Here is a 16,385-nt window from a genome sequence, read left to right as displayed (position 1 = left end):
GGGAGGTAGAGGATGTTACAGTAGTCAAGTAGGCATAGTTATTAAGGACTGAACTATGACCTGGAATTGTGTTTTCTCGAATTTCCGAACTTATCTTAAGTTTCTCATGACTAAGAATGACTTTTGTATTGTTTTATTGATTTGCGGTTGCATGGTATAGCATCTGTCGATAGTTATTACTAGCAGTTTTAGGGTGGCTTGTATGGGGTAGTTGATTGCGTTGATTTCAATGTTGGTTATGGTTGGTATTTTGTTGTTTTCTAGGAGGATGAATTTAGTTTTATCTGGGTTCAATTTCAGTTTATGATCTTTCATCCAGGTTGCTATTGATTTTAGTGTTTGGTATATTGTGTTTGTCATGGAGAGTTCTGGTTGATCAAAGGGTATGAGAATGGTAATGTCATCGGCATAGCTGTAGGAGGTTATGCATTGTTTGTCCAGGTGAGAGCTGAGGGAGGCTGTATAGAGATTGAAGAGAGTCAGGGATAGAGGTGATCCTTGGGGAACTCCGCAGGGGTTTGACCAAGGTTCAGATTTTTGTTTGTCTGATTTTACTCTATAGGTTCTTGATTTAAGGAATCCTTCAAACCATGTGTATACTTTATCTGTGATACCTATTGTATCTAGGATTTGTAGTAGTATGTTATGGTCCACCAAGTCTAATGCAGCGGTCAGGCCTAGTTGTATGAGCATCATTTTTTTTTCCTGTGCTGAGATGTTGTCTGGCTGTGTCCAAGAGAGATCCTAGTAGTGTTTCCGTGCTGAAGTTGTTTCTGAAGCCGGATTGTGTGGGATGGAGTATGTTATGGTTTTCTAGGTAATTGGAGAGGAATTTGGCAACTAGTCCTTCTATTATTTTGATGTAGAGCGGAATAGAGGCAATGGGTCTGTAGTTGGCTGTTTGGTCTATCGGTCCTTTGGGGTCTTTGAGGATCGGGGTGATGATGATTTCGCTGAGGTTGGTAGGGTAACGGCCATTTATTAGCGAGATTTTTATCCAGTTTAGAAGAAGAGTGCGGAATTTTGTGCTGGATGTTTTTAGGAGATATGATGGACAGTTGTTGAGGTCACAGGATGCATGGCTGTATTTTTTGTAGTATTTGTTGAATTCGGGCCATTGAATGTTGTGGAATTGAGACCATATTCTGTCTGCTGCAGTAGAATCTCTGTGGGGAGAATTGTGAATTTGTTAGGGTGATTAGAGGTATCATTGAGGGTAGCTCTTGCATTAGTAATTTTATTTTGGAAGTGTTCTGCTAATAGAGTGGCTGAGGGGGGGGGGTAGTATTGTTAGTGGTCAGGTAAGGTTTGGTGTTAGTTGAGGTTTTTAGAATTTGGAATAGTTTTTTGGTGTCTTGGGTTTCAGTGCCTATTAGGTTGGTGTAGTGTGCTTTTCTCTTGTCCTTTAATTTTGATTTGTTTTGTTTGTTGATTTTTTTTCCAGGCGGATTTTGTATGATCCGAGTTAGATTTTCTCCATTTTCTTTCTAGTCATCTACATTGTCTTTTGAGTTGTAGCAGTTCGGATTCGAATCATTTATCTGATCTCTCTTCTTCTCTTTCTTTTCTCTTTTCTTTCCTTCTTTTTTCCCCATTAAGTCCTGCCCTTTTGTTCTTTCCCTTAATGTCTCTCTCATTTACTATAATTATTGTATTTCCTCCCTCTTTCCTTCATGTATCTTTTGTTAGTGCGTCCTTATTTAACCTAGTACGTGTTGTAGTTCGTCTAACAGTTTTGTATTTTCATTTTTTTAAAAGTTTGTTTTAATGGTAATTCTGTTTGTTGCAATGTTATTTTATCTAGTGTTTTGTACAACGCTTTGCAGAATCGATAAAGCGTTTAATCAAGAAACTAATTAAACAATAAACAATCTCCTGCTGGGTCTGGTTTTGATTTGCAGTGGGGCTAAATCATCAAGGGTGTTGGAGCATAGTCTTTCCCAATGTAAGATGAAGTCCTCGGGGTTGTTTTCTAGAATAATCTATTTTAGACCAGAATATGGAGGGTTCAATGTGTTTGTGTGAGGTGTATGTTACTTTATTGAGTTTTGTTATATTTTTTTGTTTTTGGTCAGTTGAAGTTGAAAGTGTAGGTGTAGTGGTCTGACCAGATGGATCTGGACCATGTTCCGTTAGATCTATGAATTTCTGTTAAGGATGGTTGGTGGGTCATGAAGGCTGCAATATCAAGTTGGTGGCCTTTTTCATGAGTTGTTTGTGGATTTAGCATTTGGAAAGGTAAGGCTTTGAGAAATGAGAGAAAGTTGTCTACTTGTTTGGATGATTGATCATCTAGGTGTAGATTTAGGTCTCCTAGGAGTGAGTTGTAGGTTGTTATTAGTGAGTTTTGGTATATGAAGTCTTCCACTTCGGTTCTTGCTAAAGACCAGTTTCCCGGCACTAATTAGCAGAGCATGCAGTTTAGTGTGTCTTTTAGTGTGATGCTTGAGAGTTGGCAAACTTCCAGGTCCATGTACGGATAAGATGTTTTCTCAATTATATTAAGGGTTAGGTCTTGTTTGATTAAGATTGCTAGGCCTTCGCCTCTTTTTTTTTCTCTGTAATTTTGTATCCTTGTGGGCAGATTTCAGTTATTCTGGGGTCTGTGTTGGAGGTTAGCCAGGTTCTGTGAGGAAAAGACAGTTCAGGTTTTCTTGTGTTATCCAGGTTTTTATAAGCTCTGTTTTTGGACCTAGCGCTCTGATATTTAAGTAGGCGCATTTGAGTGTGGTGGATATCTCTGTTTGATAGTTGTGAGTTGTGTTTGGGTATATACCGTATTTTCACGCACCGTGCATAACCGTGCGCGTTATACGTGTGAGCGCGTTTTACAACTTTTTTTTTTCAATCCGATCGGCATCCCCCTGCGAACCGGCATTCTCCCCCCCTCCCCCGCGATCCTACATCCCCCCCAGCACCGCAAAACATCTCTTACCCGATTGGGCACCAGCACCAATGCACAGGACGTGCTAGTGCCCGAAGATCCTCCCTCGTTGGTTTGGGCTGGGCTGGGCGGTGCGGTGCAGGAGAGATCCTCTTTCCTGCGCCGGGCTGGACTAGGCTTTGAGCATTTGCACATGCTCAAAGCCTTCTGGTCTCGCTCTCTCCGAGAGACCAGAAGGCTTTGAGCATTTGCACATGCTCAAAGCCTTCTGGTCTCGCTCTCTCCAAGATTATCTCGGAGAGAGCGAGACCAGAAGGCTTTGAGCATGCGCAAATGCTCAAAGCCTAGTCCAGCCTGGCGCAGGAAGAAGGAGGATCTCTTCCGCACCGCCCAGCCCAGCCCAGCCCAAACCAACGAGGGAGGTTCTTTGGGCACTGGCACTGGCACATCCTGTGCATTGGTGCTGGTGCCCAATTGGGTAAGAGATGTTTTGCGGTGCTGGGGGGGGATGTAGGATCACGGGGGAGGGGGGTGACGCGAGCGGGGGGGAGGATGCCAGTTCGCAGGGGGGATGTCGGATCAGATTGAAAAAAAAAAGTTGTAAAACGCGGGTAAGTGAGCGGGGGGGAGGATGCCAGTTCGGAGTAGGCGGGAGGAGGTTTTAGCATGTGCGGTATACGCGTGTGCGCGCTATATTAAATTTTTTTTACATAAATTTGTGTTCCCTGCGTGCTATACCCGTGTGCGCGTTTTACACGGGTATAGCACGGGTGAAAATACGGTAAGTGATTTGGGGGTGTCGGTGTGATTTAGTCTTTGTGTGTGTTGGTCTTCTTCCCCATGCTGTGGTAATGGAATGTAGAGTGTTAGATTGTAGGTTTGAGTTTCTGTCACTTGATGTTCTGGAAGAGAGATTTATTTATATCTGTAGCGGGTGTAGGGAGGAGGTTATTTGCTGCTGTCTTCCTGCTGGTTAAAAGAAGGATTAACAGTATGAAGTGCTGGGCTCGTGTGGTTAGCTTCAATTTTTTTTGGGGGGTGGGGTTGTGTTTTTTTTTGGTTGGTGGAAGGGTCTTTGGTGGTTTGGCTGCTGTTTTTCAGTTGGTTTTACTTTTGGTAGTGTTGTGGGGAGTGGATCGCTTCTTGGTTGCTTCACAAAGGTGCTATGAGCGTCTATTAACATGCAATAACATAATTAATGTGCATATATTATTAATAAATTGTTCTTATTGTATAAAATATTACCTGTGATAAATGTGCATTAATAAGTAAATACCTACAGTATTTGCCAACATAAAATGTTTTGGAAATTACCTTATTAATATATTATTACATATTTTAGGTCTTCAAAGAGTTGTGTGTATTTTTTTTTTAAGTATGTTTGGGTATTATTAAATGTTATTCTTGATGCAAAAGTTGTTTGCTATGGCACAGTTCTTTATGGTAAGGTATCATTAACGTGACCATTTATTTTTTTCATCAAAACGGGACATCTATTAATATTCAGTCCTGCCCCAGGCCCACCCCCAATCCCATGGGGCGATGAATGGCCTTGTCCCCGATCTCGTGGTGACCTTTCTTTTTTGGGGTCACCGTTTCGGCGGGTTACCCACGGCTAGGTAACAACCATCATTCTCTATAAGGAACCAAAGCTGCTTCAAATTTTTCCCTCTCACCCAGAGTCATAGATCTCTTCAGTTGTTACACCTGACAGCTTGGTACCTCTCGGACTGACCTCGGCTGACCTTCATCTTTCTTAGCCTGTCAGACTTATTTTGGAAACTTCCAGAAAACAGACTACACAGCAGTGTTATCAACAAAAAATGGACACGGTTTTCCTCCTGGTGTTCTCTTCATCAGCAGAATCTGTTTCTTCAGTCTTGGATTACCTTCTACACTTATCCAATTCTGGTCTTAAGTCCACTTCAATTAAAGTGCATCTCAGTGCTATCAATGCTTTTCACCGACCAGTTGACGGAAAACCGGTGGTTTGGGATCTTAATGTAGTACTGGCTCGACTAATAAAGCCTCTTTTTGAACCAGTGTCTACAGCTCATATAAAATATCTCACCTGGAAAGTGGTTTTTCTCTTATCTCTTCAGCTCAAAGAGTTAGTGAGCTTCAAGTGTTGGTGGCGGCCCCACTGTTCACAGTAATCCTGACAAGGTTGTGCTTTGCATTCGTCCAAAGTTCCTTCCTAAAGTCGTCACTGAATTTCATCTGAATCAATCAATTGTGCTTCCAGTATTTTTTCTCAAGCCTCACTCTCATCCTGGAGAAACGGCTCTTCATAGTCTGAACTGCAAGCATGCCTTAGCTTATTTCTTGCATAGAACTCAAATCACATCGCACATCTCCTCAACTTTTTATTTTTTTTGATCCTAACAAGTTTGGACATCTAGTATCCAAGCACACTATTTCCACTTGGTTGGTGGCTTGTATCTCATTCTGTTATGTTTAGGCTGGGTTGCAACTGGGGAATCATGTCACAGCCCATAAAGTGTGAGCTATAGCAGCTTCAGTTGCTTTTCTCCACTCTTCCCCAATTGATGAAATCTATAAACCTGCTACTTCGTCCTCAGTTCATACCTTCACATCACATTACTGTCTAGAATCTTATTCCAGATGGGATGGTCACTTCAGCCAAGCAGTATTGCAAAATGTATTTTTCTAATAGCCAACACTCCCTCCATCCCATTCTAGTAAGTTAGGGCGTCCCACATGTGAGAATATGCTGTCTGCTTGTCCTGGGATAAAGCACAGTTACTTATCATAACAGGTGTTATCCAGGGACAGCAGGCAGCATATTCTCACATGTGGGACGCCCTAGCTTACTAGAATGAGATGGAGGGAGTGTTGGCCATTAGAAAATAAATTTAGCAATACTGCTTGGCCGAAGTGACCATCCCATCTGGAATATGATTTCAGACAGTAATGTGAAGGTATGAACTGAGGACCCACCCTCCTCCCCTGGTTGGTTTCTTAGCTGGCTTATTGAAATGAGGAGCTGCATACCTATGTCAGGCGGAAAGGCACTCACGCATGCGCGGTGCGGGCGGTTTGCGAACTTTCTAAAGTTCTTAAAGTGGCACTTTTAAAGCTGTCCGTACAGGGGCTCCGTGAATGACATCACCTACATGTGAGAATATCTGCCTTCTGTCCTTGGATAACACCTGTTACGAAAAGTAACTGTGCTTTTTCCCTTTCTCATCCCCAAGATCATGTGCAGCAGTTTTCACCACTGCCCACCAGCCCCATGCCCATTTCTGCTACCACCCCTCTTCAGCACATTTCTCCCTCAATCACTATGTCCAGCATTCTTCTCCCTTGCATCTCCTTCAATCTGTCTCTCTGTTCCCTCTCCACCACCATATCCAACATTTCTCCCTCTCACGCCTCTTTATTTACTCTTGGCAGAATTCTGTGGATTTTTCCATCACTTCATTCTGCTCCTGAATCCAACATCTCCCTCTTTCTCTCCTACCTCCTGTGTATCTCTTTCTCCCTCTCATCTACCTCCATGCCCAACACCTCTCTTCCCTCCTCATGCCCTGTGTCAAATCTCTCTAGAGACCATAGTAGCCCAGGTGTCCTTAAACACAGAGCAGATAGACTTTAAAGATTGCAAATTATCCGCATCAACTGCTGAGCAAGTTGTAAGTACGAATGACAAACATTGTTTGAAATGTCTGTATTCTAATGCTGGAAGCCTAAAATCAGAATGGGAGAGTTAGAATATATTACACTAAATGAAATTTAGATATAAGAGGCCATCTCTGAGACCTGATGGAAAGAAGATAACAATAGGATACTGTGATACTAGGATACAAATTATATTGCAGTGATAGGGAGGATCAGGTTTGTGGAAATGTATCAAGTTGGTGGAAATGTAACATACGTACAAACGTAAGGAAATTCTTCTTCACCCAGAGAGTGGTAGAAAACTGGAACGCTCTTCCAGAATCTGTCATAGGGGAAAACACCCTCCAGGAATTCAAGACAAAGTTAGACAAGTTCCTGCTGAACAAGAACATGCGCAGGTAGGTCTGGTCTCAGTTAGGGCGTTGGTCTTTGACTGGAGGGCCGCCGCATGAACAGACTGTTGGGCATGATGGACCACTGGTCTGACCCAGCAGCAGCAATTATGTTCTTATAAGAACATAAGAGGCTTTGGAAAGAAGGCAGGAGAGGAACAGAAGGTGAACAGTAGGGGAGAGAAGAGAAGGGAAGCAGGAACAGAAGGCAGGAGAGAGCAAGGGGCAGCGGCGAGAGCTAGCTCCGCCTACCCCCGATGTCATCCAGAGCTCCCCTTTAAAAGGGGTGGGGCCAATGGCACTCAGGTAGAGGCTTTGGAAAGAAGCCAGGAAGCAGGAGAGGAGACAGAGGAGAGGAACAGAAGGCAAACAGCAGGGAAGAGAAGGGAAGCAGGAACAGAAGGCAGGAGAGAGCAAGGGGCAGCGGCGAGAGCTAGCTCCGCCCACCCCTCGACGTCATCCACTGGAGCTTCCCCTTAAAAGGGGAGGGGCCAATGGCGCTCAGCCATTCGGTGCACGTCGAAGGCAAGCGTTAAAGGTGCTCACCTTAGCGAGAGCGCCTTTCCGAAGGACCTTAAGGGACAAGCACTGCAAATAAGAAACACTAGGGAAGGACACCTACACAGGCAAGTACCACAAGGGCAACAGGACAGACAAGCAGTAGATAAGCAAACACAGTAGTAGCAGAGGGCAATCACAGCAGACACAGAGGACACACACAAGCAACAGAGGTAGCAGGTTTAAAATCAAGTGAAGGACTTCACAGTAATACCAAGGACACTACACAGTTATCCCAGGACAAGCATATTCTCAACATGTGTGTGACATCATCCATGGAGCCCCGTAGCAGACAGCCTTGCAAGCAGACTTGTTTGTAAAACTTTCAAAGAGTTTGCGAGTGCCGCACTGCACATGCACGAGTGCCTTCCTGCTAAACGTAGGTCGTGCATCTCCTGTGAGGTACCTCAGTTCTCAGTTTCCTGTGGAGCCAGAAGCACCTGTTTTCTCAGCTCTGCCGATTTTTGAGTTGCCTTCTTGCACCGCAGCTTTCTCTTTTTATTTACTTTGTTCTTTTTCTAGTCGTGCGGCGTGTCTCTTAAAAAAAACCCCACCTTTTACAGTACTCCCCCAAAATTTGCGGGGGTTCTGTTCCAGGAACCCCCGTGAATCTTGAAAAACCACGAATACAGTTTTTCTTGGGGGAGACTGGAGAGGCAGGAGAGAGCAGCCAGAGCACTGGTGTGTGAAGGAAATCACTCACTGTATGCTCCGACTGCCTCTTCCTGCACTAAAGTTGGGCCTTACCAATTAGGAGCTGCGTGTCAAAACAGCTCCTGATTGGTAAGGCCCAACTTTAGTGTAGGAAGAGGCAGTCGGAGTATACAGCGAGAGATTTCCTTCACTTGCCGGCGCTCCGGCTGCTCTCTCCTGCCTCTCCAGCTGTCCTCTTCTGGTCGGCGGTTGGAAAATACCGCGAATGACTGGGACCGCAAACTGCCGACCGCGAATGACTGGGGGAACACTATATTTTTTTCTGTCGGTTTCAGTTCGGCGGGGCTTGGGCTCAGGCCCTGCCGCTGGCCCTCGTTTGTTTGCGGCTGTGTTTTTCCTATGTCCCAGCCTCTTACCGGGTTCAAGAAGTGTAGCCAGTGTAATCGGGCTATTTCTCTCACCGACCCCCATCGTTGGTGTATCAAGTGCTTGGGGCCTGCACATTGTCCTGAGTCCTGCTCGCACTGTGCTGCTCTTCAAAAAGGAGCTCTCCGGCGGTGTCATGCCATGATCCTTGAGCTCTTTGGTCCTATGGAACAGTCTGCAAAAAAAGCCTTGGCCTCGACCCCCATTGTGGTCTCGTCCTCCAAGTCCTCGACCTTGAGCAACTCGCCCTCATCCTCGAAGGCCTCGTCTGCTGTGCTTCTGAAGGTCTCGACTTCAGGCAAGTCTCCTCTTTCCTCCGCAGGTACTCTACCTAAGAAGCCTCCAGCTGAGTCTCAGGCAATCCTGGCAATGAGTGTAGTGCCAGCCTCCACGAGACCTCCTTCTAAGCATGCCTCCAAACATAGGGAATACTCATCTTCGAGGTCGCCCTCAATGGAGCGCACTGCTGCACCTTCCAGACCAGAGTCATTGGTCTCAGTGCCTGTCTTCGAGGACATGCTGCAAGCTATACTGACCACGCAGCTTACCACTGTTTTGGCCAAGCTTGCCCCTGCCTTGCCCCTGCTTTCTGTGAGCCAGCCTGAGCATTCTGTTGAGGCATCTCGAGCAAAACCTCATCGGTCTTGACCATTGTCCTCCAGTGACTCCTCGCCTTGTCCTTCCAGATCCGAGTCTCCAGCTACTCACCCTGTTCGAGACGTGGGGGACAAGCCTCGTTTGAGGCCTCACTCGAAGCGCTCCTCGTCCTCGAGGCACCTGCTTCAAAGAAGTCTAAAGAGTCTCCTCGGAAGAGTACAGAGTCTCCTATGCATTGTTTGAGGCTCATTAAGACCCCTTCCAAGCCCAGGCATAGGTCTTGATCTCCGAAGTTTTCAATGCCTCGTGCTTCTCCACCATAAGGCATATCCAGGCCCCGAACTCAGGACCATCTATAAGGGATCCTCCTTCACCTGTCTCTACGAGGCACGAGTCGAGGCTCTCAATTACTCATACTCCTGGGACTTTTCCATTGAGGCTTCTTAAACGTAAGCACTCTCTCACTCCGCCTATATCACACAGCGGAGCTTCTTCTGTGATTCTTACTTTGGATACAGGGAGGCTTCTCCAATTTATCAGCGGCGCCTATGTCTCACTCCACTTCTCCTCCTGAGGAGTCTTTGGCTTCAAAATCCACATCTTCTTCAAGATTCATTTTTGATGAGTAAGGCTCTTCAGATTGATCTTCAATCCGAGTCTAAGTATACTCCTGAATATTTGGCTGAAATGGAATTGCCTCATCCGCCAAAGGACACCATGAGACTTCCCATGAATCCTGTTTTGAAACAAACTTTTCTCAGGAATCTTGAGACTCCTTATTCAGTTCCGGCTATCCCCTATAAAATGGAATCTTGTTACCGCACAGTTCCTTGTAAAGGGTTTGAGAAGCCGCAGTTGTTTCATCAATCCTTAGTGGTGAAATCATCTCTTAAAACATCTAACCCCACCAGGGTTTATACTGCCATCTCCTCCAGGCAGAGAGGGCCGCACGATGGATAAATTTGGACACCGTCTTTATCAGAATTCCATGATGGTAAACAGGATCTTGAATTACAACTTCATGTTCACATTCTATCTAAAGTACTACATTAAGTACTACCATGCCCTACTTCTTTTCTGATCTGGCCGAACACAGGTTGCCTGCATTCCAACAACTTCAGCAGACTCTCTCAAATACGTATTTTCATGCTTCAAGCCACTTATGATGCCTTTGAAATGTCATCTTGGGTCACTGCTTTTGCTGTAGCAATGCGGCGTCTGGCTTGGCTATGCATTGTGGACATGGACCCCTAACTTGCAAGATTGTCTAGCCAATTTACCATGCCAAGGTAATGAGCTCTTTGACAACTCCTTTGAGGCTGCCAGTAAGTGTCTCAGAGCATGAGCGGTCCTTTGCCTCTTTGATTCGTCCTAAGGCTAATACTCCAGCTTCCAAGCCTTATAGGCCGTCTCCACCTCGATATCCACAGAAATCCACTCCAGCATTCTCCAGACTCCGCCTAAGAAACAGCCACAGCAGCAGCATCAGTAAAAACCCCAGACTCCTGCTGCAGCTAAGCCAGCGCAGTCTTTTTGACAATCTAAGTCTGAGCATAAAATCCACCTGCATCCTTCAGACTTCTCTTCTTCCCAAAAGAAGTCGGCGCCATCATTTTTACCAACAATGGGAGCAGATTACATCAGACCTCTGGGTTCTCACAATCATTCAGGAGGGTTACTCACTTCAATTTCTTCAAGTTCCACCAGATAGATCTCCTTCCAAGAGAATTTCCTTCCAGCATGTCGCAACTTCCCCTTCTTCAGGAAGCTCAGGCTCTTCTTCGCCTCCGAGCTGTTGAGGAAGTTCCCTTGACCCAACTGGACACGGGTTTATATTCCCGTTATTTTCTAGTCCTGAAGAAAATGGGAGATTTGCAACCTATCCTGGACCTCAGAGCTCTCAACAAATTTCTTGTCAAAGAAATGTTTTGCATGCTCTCTCTGTATCCCCTGATGGATCAAGGCGATTGGTTATGCTCTCTAGATCTCAAGGAGGCTTATACTCGTATCCCAATTCTTCCAGCCTCTCGCAGATTCCTGAAATTTCGGGTGGGGAATCTACATCTTCAGTACCGGGTTCTTCCTTTCGGCCTTGCCTCATCTCCCAGAGTCTTCACGAAGTGCCTGGTGGTGGTGGCTGCAGCACTGCGGACGGCGGGCCTTCAAGTCTTTCCATACCTGGACGACTGGCTCATCAAAGCATTGTGTCAACAGGAGGTTATTGTAGCGACCCAATGGACTACTAGGTTCCTCCAAAGTTTGGGGTTCGAAATCAACTTTCCAAAATCCCAGCTACAGCCCTCTCAGACTCTACAGTTCATTGGAGCTGTACTGAACACTGTGCAACTCAGAGCATTCCTTCCTCAAAAACGTCAGAATGCTCTTATTCGACTTTGTCACAAAGTATCATCCCTCACTTCACTCTCAGTGAGACACATGATGGGTCTCCTAGGTCACATGGCCTCTACAGTTCATGTGACTCCTTTTGCCAGACTTCACCTCAGAATTTCTCAGTGGACCCTGGCATCTCAGTGGGCGCAAGCTTTCAACCCACTGTCTCAGCAAATTACAATGACTTCTTCATTGAGACAGTCTCTCCACTGGTGGATGCTCTCTTCCAATCTCTCCAGAGGTTTACTGTTTCAAACGCCCCCTCGTCAGAAGATTCTCACGACAGATTCTTCAACCTATGCTTGGTGGCCTCATCTCATAGAAACATAGAAACACAGAAAATGACGGCAGATAAGGGCCATAGCCCATCAAATCTGCCCACTCCACAGACCCACCCCCTAAGTCTGTTCTATGCTCGATGGTCTCCGTACTTAAGGCCATTGGTCTAACACAGATCGTCAATGTCACATCAATCTGTTGGAACTCAGAGCAATCTTCAATGCTCCCAAAGCTTTTCAGCATCTTCTTCACAACCAGGTAGTCCTCATTCGGACGGACAACCAAGTCGCCATGTACTATATCAACAAGTAGGGAGGAACGGGATCTCTCCCTCTTTGCCAAGAAGCTCTGAAGGTTTGGGATTGGGCAATCCTTCACAACATCTTCCTCAAAGCTGTCTACATTCAAGGGGAGAAAAACTGTTTGGCGGACAAATTGAGTCATCTTCTGCAACCTCACGAATGGACACTCAATTCCTCGCCTCTTCATCACATTTTTTTCTCAGTGGGGAACTCCTCAGATCTCTTTGCATCTTCCCACAACCATAGACTGCCTCAGTTCTGCTCCAGAATATACTCTCCTCATCGCCTTGAGGCAGATGCTTTTCTATTGGAATGGACAAATTCTTCCTGAATGCATTCCCTCTTATCTTCAAGACTCTAGTCAAACTGAAGACCGATCATGACACCATGATTCTGATAGCTCCTCGGTGGCCGAGACAACCTTGGTACTCCCTTCTACTTCAGCTCAGCAGCAGGGAACCATACCTTCTACCAGTTTCTTAGTCTCTGCTTACATAGTGTCAAGGATCTCTACTTCATCCCAACCTGCAGTCTCTGCACCTGACAGCTTGGTACCTCTCAACATAATTCCTCTTCAGTTTTCTCAACCTGTAAGAGACATTTTAGAGGCTTCTAGAAAGCCGGCCACTAGACAATGCTATCACCAAAAATGGACTAGATTTTCTACATGGTGCATCTCTCATGACAAAGAGCCTCAAGATTCCTCCTTATCTTCTGTTCTGGATTATCTTTTGCACTTATCTACCTCTGGCCTCAAGTCTACATCTATCTGAGTCCATCTCAGCGCAATTGCTGCTTTCCATCAGTCTATTGAAGGGAAACCCCTCTCCTTATCCGGTGGTTTCCAAATTTATGAAAGGGCTTTTTAATGTCAAACCTCCTCTCAAACTGCCTCCAGTAGTTTGGGATCTCAATGTTGTTCTTGCTTAGTTAATGAAGCCTCCATTTGAACCAATGTCTACTGCTCATCTGAAATATCTCACTTGGAAAGTGGTGTTTCTCCTTGTCCTCACATCTGCTCAAAGAGTCACAGCCCACAAAGTCAGAGCCATGGCGGCTTCAGTAGCTTCCTCAAATCCACTCCTATTGAGGAAATTTGCAAAGCTGCCACTTGGTCCTCGGTTCATACTTTCACCTTTCATTATTGTCTGGATGTTTCTCCAGACGGGATGGCCATTTTGGCCAGAGAATATTACAAAATTTATTCTCCTAAATTACCAACACTCCCACCATCCCATTCTGGTTAGCTTGGAGGGCACCCATATGTGAGACTAGGCTGCCTGCTTGTCCTGGAATAAAGCACAGTTACTTACCATAACAGTTGTTATCCAGGGACAGCAGGCAGCTATTCTCACAACCCACCCACCTCCCCTGGTTGGCTTCTCTGCTAGCTATCTGAACTGAGGAGACTCACCCTATGCTGGGCGGGAAGGCACTTGCGCATGCGCAGTGCGGCAGACTCGAAACTTCTGAGTTTCTACAGGCAAGTCTGCTTGCGAGGCTGTCTGCATCCGGGCTCCGTGGATGACGTCACCCATATGTGAGAATAGCTGCCTGCTGTCCCTGGATAACAACTGTCACAGTAAGTAACTGTGCTTTTCAGGCACCTATTGCGGCCCTAGGGAGACACCTAGGGCAGCCTAAGCTCGCCTAAAGCCAGTGCCAGGCAAAACCAAGCCTAGCCTTGGGTGAGCTTAGGCGGCCTTACGCGCCTTCCTAGGCTCGCGAAGATGCCTGCAATGTAGGCAGCCTGCCTTGGGGGGGGGGGGGGGTTTAATCGTATGTCCCAATTGGCTGGTTAGACAGCGGTAGGATGCCTACCACCACCTACAATTGGGATGCCGTTTATCGAATTTGCTCCTGAGTGTGATTAAAGATGATACATGTTAAGCTTCATTTATAATTTAAAGGTGTTGCTCCAGTGCCATAGTTTGGAACAAGTTTGCATTTGAAGTGTTTAATGTTGGCTTTATTTTGAAATATAAAAAGTTTTGTGGCAATTTTATAGTCTTATGGTATGTCTTTTTCTGAAAACCCTAAAATTCCAAAAACTGAAATATGCCTGGTCCCAAGCATTTCAGATAAAGGATATTGTACATGTACATTTTTTTTTTATCTAGATATGCACTGCATCAAAGAGCAAACTTTAAAATTTTTGTGCTTGCTGTGTGTGAACTGTGGAGTTACTGTGGAATGGCCCTTTACTTCTGTTGTATGAGGTGTGACAATTAAGTTTGCAAACTCATCCTAGAAAAGTGCTACATGCCTCATTGCTGAATATCACTATGGACATCTTCGAAGTACTCCCCTTAGAAAACTATGCACCTATGCCAGTGTAGTCCACCCTTCAAAGCAATTTTAGAACTCTTTTCTGGAATACCCATCAGAGCTGCTGTTTTGTTACCCTTGATGTCTGAAATGTCATCAAAATGTCTTCCTTATCAATATTTCCTTTATCTTCGGGTAAAAAAAATAGTCATTAGGGGCCAGATCAGGTGAGTAGTATGGGTGTTGCGATACAGTTATTTATTTTCTGGCTAAAAATTACCTGGTGCATTGTCGAGATGCACGAGCCATGAGTTGGCAAAAAGTTCAGGTCATTTTTGTCTAATTTTTCACGCAGCACTTCCAAATAGTAAACTTGATTAACTTGTTTGTCCAGTTAGTACAAATTCATAATGAACAATCCCTCTGATATCAACCATCACTGATACTAAAATGCCCTGTCATACATTCCATACCATGTCATACCTAACATATCTTATCATGCGCTGTTATTTACTATCTTGCCCTGCCACGTACTGTCATTGCTGATACTTCCACACTTTACCAGACATTCCATGCTATACCACATCTAACATATATTAATATTCATAGGTATGTATTGTCCTGCCATGCACTGTCGTATTCCTACCATGCTCCTGTTTGTATTGTCTGCCATACCATGCACTGTCATGCATCATAATGCATTGCCATGATCTGTTATGTACTGTCTTGCCACGCTTCATACTGTCAGGCCCTTTAATGTACAGTCAAGCTCTATTAGTTACCACAATTTATAACATCACCACCCCATGCTATATGAGGTCTTGTCCTATCTTATCCTATTAAGTATTGCTATTCTTTTTGAGTACTATCATGTCATGATCTAAAATGTACTATCAAGGTCTATGTAAACCCTGTGATACTTTATTATGTATATCCTGTTATGTCTTACTTTGTATGTAAATGTGTAACCTTATTATTCCTTATGTATGTAAACTTGTAACCCAATCTGAGCTCTTCTAGGAGGATAGGATAAAAATCTAAATAAATAGAGATATAAATCCAAATGAATAAATAAATTTCAGAAAGGTTAGCAACATCATTTTGGCTCTTGATTTGGACTGGTGGAACTTTTTTTGGCCGTGGGGAATTGCCTGATTTGCATTGTTCACTTTGACACTTTGGTCCTCTTCTATCAAACTGCACTAGCAGTTTGTAGTGCAGTGAGCTGCACTGAATGGCCCACGCTGCTCCCGATACTCATAGAATTCCTATGAGCATTGGGAGCAGCGCAGGCCATTCATCATGGCTCTCTGCGCTAAAAACTGCTAGCGCAGTTTGATAGAAGAGGCCCTTTGTTTCAGGGTCATATTGGTACACCCATGTTTAATCACCAGGTCTTGGCAAACTTCAACTCTTCTTTGATTTTGTTCATCGGTGAGCATCTTCGGGATTATTTTTGTACACACCTTTCTCATGCCAAAATTTTCAGTTACGATTTTCCTGTTTCTCTATCGATGTTTACTTGGTCTGCAATTCTCAGTCAGCCAACAATTTTGACGCACAATTCGACAAATTTTCGCAATGTTTTTGTCAGTTCTGCTCGTTACTGGCTATCCTGACCTTTTTTCATCAGTGACGCGTTCTCTTCAGGAAAACATTTAATCCATTTGTACACTGCCAGTTTATTCATGGCATTATCCCCTTAAACTTTGACTAACATGTCCCTGATTTAACTTCCACTCTTAACCAAGTTTTAACAAGAAATTTAAGGCTCCTTTTACTAAGCAGCGCTAGCAGTTTTAGCGCGCGCTAGATGCTAACGCCAGCATTGTGCTGGTGTTCTTGGCGTGTAGCGCGAGGTTAGTATGTGTGGCAATGCAGCATGCGCTAAAAACGCTAGTGCACCTTAGTAAAAGGAGCCCTTAGTGCTTGTTTGATGTTCTAATTCAAGCTACGACATTCTTGCAACAGCACACAAAAGTGTAACAACAA

At 44.8% G+C, this 16,385-nt stretch overlaps 1 protein-coding gene across 5 annotated transcripts in view; it reads left to right on the top strand.

The window, feature by feature from the left end:
• Nucleotides 1–16,385, top strand: part of NEPRO (nucleolus and neural progenitor protein) — a 280,012-nt gene that overhangs the window by 1,786 nt on the left and 261,841 nt on the right. The window lies entirely within an intron of this gene.

This window comes from Geotrypetes seraphini, chromosome 6 (genome assembly GCF_902459505.1).
Source record: "Geotrypetes seraphini chromosome 6, aGeoSer1.1, whole genome shotgun sequence".
Lineage (NCBI taxonomy): Eukaryota > Metazoa > Chordata > Amphibia > Gymnophiona > Dermophiidae > Geotrypetes > Geotrypetes seraphini.
The sequence above is the reverse complement of the archived record's forward strand: the minus strand, read 5'-3'. Positions and strand labels throughout refer to the sequence as shown.